Source organism: Rutidosis leptorrhynchoides, chromosome 11, assembly GCF_046630445.1.
Source record: "Rutidosis leptorrhynchoides isolate AG116_Rl617_1_P2 chromosome 11, CSIRO_AGI_Rlap_v1, whole genome shotgun sequence".
NCBI lineage: Eukaryota > Viridiplantae > Streptophyta > Magnoliopsida > Asterales > Asteraceae > Rutidosis > Rutidosis leptorrhynchoides.
Genome location: NC_092343.1, coordinates 206,243,906 through 206,247,730, shown reverse-complemented (window position 1 = coordinate 206,247,730; position 3,825 = coordinate 206,243,906).

Sequence of the window (3,825 nt, the reverse complement as noted above, 5' to 3'; positions counted from 1 at the left end):
TATAAAAGTATTCTATAAGTTGTTAAGCCCTTCGTTAACCATACTTAACCATTAATGTGGCATATTCCCTTTATTATGAAATCTCCCTACACTATACCAACTGTAGTAAAAATGAAGTACTATGCAACCGTTTACGATACTAGAGCGACTAGCCCGGTTGGGGTTGTCAAACCCGATAGATCTATCAATAGGATTCGCGTATACATGTTCTTACAACATGTAAATATTAGTTACCAAGCTATTAGGGAAAATATGCAAAGTGGTACAACTCAACGTAGAATATATTTTAAGTACTTGTGTCTATGGCGTAAAACATAAAATGCATGTATTCTCATCCCAAAATATTTGTAGAGTTTAAAAATGGGATTATATACTCACAGTAGTAAAAGTATATTAATAATAAGTTTTCAACTTATTAAAAATATGACCGTCGTCCTTGGATTCACGAACCTATAACAATAATAACGATTAAGATAATAATACGACATATGAATAAAATAAATCAAGTTCATAGAATACTTATATAATAATTTTTAACATTTTATGTTAGTAGTCCATTGTTAGTAGTCCTTTGTTAGCAGTCCAAAATAGTCCGAAAAGTCCAACAGTCCAATAATCGGTATATATATATATATATATATATATATATATATATATATATATATATATATATAATCTTAGAATTAACCCACAACGTATTGTATACGTATTGTCTTTGCATCAACCCAGAGACATATTGTATACGTATTGTCTTAGAATTAACTAAGACGTATTGTGTACATATTTTCTTAGGATTTATCAAAACGTATTGTATACTTATTGTGTTAGGACGTACCAAGAATATTATTATACATATATACAATCACAGAATTAACCAAGATTATAATATTTTGTTATACTACTGATAACATGTCCAAATATATATAGTATATAGGAAAAGTTAACAAGGATATGGTTAATATAGTTTTTATAATATAAATTTCGTCCATACAACGTTAATTTTAGCAGATTTTGTTTTGCTAACCAAATATTCATTACAACTCCGTTTAAAGTGAATCAAATTGCTATGGATTCATTAAGAAGTAAATTTTATAAAACCAATTCAAAAAGTTCATCCCAAGTAGTAATTTTTAGAGCTTTACCCTCTTTTTGTATCGGTGGACAGATTTGGAAAAAATCCCGACATTCACCCAATATATGATTTTTGATAAAAATACTTCCACTTTGTCTAAAATCATGAAAAAAATACTGGAAGTCTTATTTACATATATTAACATATTTACAAAGTCTTAGCCTCGAACTCAAAGTCTAAGATAGGTTTTTAATTCCCAACCCAAAACAGCCCGCTTTTTACCGAATGGAGATTAAAGGATATATGTTAAGTTTCAAGGTGTTCTTCATATGTACAAGTTATAAGTACTTATATTAACTTAATATAACATCATAATACATATAAATAAGTGTTATTAGAGTTAAGTTAGAAAGATTAGATTAGTTTTTCAAACAAGCTTGGTGTTCACCAAAACAAGTTCTAGTTTTTACAAGTTTTATAAGTATAATAAGATAGCAACTATACAAGGAATTGAACAAGGATTTTGAGAAGTATTTTACCTTGATTATGAAGAGGAAATTTTCTGAGATTAAAGTATGATATGAGAGCATTCATGTGTGTGTTTTTAGTTTAAGAAAATGTGGAGTAAAAATGAGTTAAAATGGTCCTTATTTATAAGCTTATAATTTTGGCTTTTAGTGAAAATATCTAAGATAAGTTAAATTGCATTAAGTCATGCATGAAATATTAAATTAATTAGGACATGGATGACATATTACGGAAAATAATTTCAGATTTCTATTGGTATATACCAATAGTAAATACTTCTAGAAGATGTGTATAATACGGGTAAAAATACCGTATGAATGCGAGTAGAATTCTTTGAGGAAATTGAATGAAAATACGAGTATAGCTATCCTTTTATATGTATTGGTATATTATAAAGTGTATTCAATACTTGTAAGGATGTATTTACACTCGAAATACATTATGTGTAAATACATTTTAACATAAGTTAATTACGTCGTTTAAATAGTAATATATATATTGTTTGAAAACTTTTTAAATTAGTAGTATGAAAATATATATATAATACTTTGTTAATATACTTAATGAGATATTTAATTATCATATTTTCAAGTTAAATATATATAAATCCATATATATACACAATAATTAAACAATTAAACAATCAAATCAAGTTATGACGTTCGTGAATCGTCAGAATAAAAGAGTGACCAATAGCTTGTGTAAAAATATTTTTGGAGGTTCAACATTTATTAAAATTCATTGCTTATCAAGTCGGAATTTTATAAAGATTAAGTTTAAATTTGGCCGGAAATTTCCGGGTCGTCACAGTACCTACCCGTTAAAGAAATTTCGTCCCGAAATTTGATCGAGGTCGTCATGGCTAACAATAAGAATGTTATTATGACGAATATAAGTTGATTCATAGGGTTTTATCATGATTGAGAAATATGGATAAAATAATTCGATTACTCGAAACGTATGAGTGAAGCTATCGTAAAAGAGTGAAATGAGAAAATAGAGATTCGTCTTATCTTTTAACGTCATCACGGTTGATCTCCGGATTAAAGAAAATCTTTGTAATCTATATAAGATTTGATTTTTCGACGATTAAGGAAATTATGATCCTTTTCGATTTAATGCAATAATCTATCTCGATTTCTCTGTCGGATATTTTACTATAAATCAACCTCCTACGTTTCCTTATTTCCACATCTCCCATCTTTTATACTTTCTTCCTTTCTTCGTACTTCCAAAACATTCGTCAATATGCTCCATCCAGTTTTAATTCTTGATATATTCTTGACTATCACATCTGTCATTCTTCTTTTTCATCTTCCACCGGAGGAATCCGTTAATTTTTACTATGCTCTTGGGTTTATAGTGTTCTTAGTTTTCCCGTGTCTTTATATTGCTATACGCATCGATATACATGGTTTTTAATTTATGCGTTGTCTTCGTGCTTATATTTTTCCTTATATTTTAGAGTTTCATGCTTCCGTCTTCTTTTCCCGACTTCAAGTCAAGCGAATAATGGTCTAGAATTCATAGATATTAAATTCGGAATGAACATAGCTAATGCTCTAAGAGAGAAATTGTAATAGCACAATTTGACTTGTGAAATTACCAGAATCCAAAGGAAAAGATAGAACTATCAATAGAATATGTTCTTGATATGCTTAGAGATTAGATTAAATGTAAGAGTCATGTAACATGGCACATGATGACGTTATGGTCTGTGAATCATTACGTTCCATTTAGAAACTCAGCATGACTTACTGTAATATAATCACGTTGATCAAGTGTCATTATATTATACTAACTCATGCTTCAGTTCCCAACATTACTTCAAAAACATTCATACTTTACACTCAGAGGTTTCAGATATTTATAAACTAAAACAGTTTTCTTTATGATGTGATACAGATAACGCGAAGGAATAAATGATTTCAGGTAAGAATGGTTATGAAAATATCTTCAGAAATATGAAGGATATTTATAATGGAAGATACGATGATATCTTAGAATATTTAAGATAAGAGGATGATGAAGAATATTGTCCGCAAGGGTTTTAGATGAAGGAGCGAGGTATTTGCTAAGGATTTTAGCAGACACTGAATCATTTGGATTCTTTGAAGGTAGATTTCATCCTTGTGATTTGTCCACAGCCTCCTTCAGGGTTTGCTCAATCCGTTTTCCAGTTCCAAACCTTCTCTTTTTCTGTGCTTTGCTAACACAATATTCTT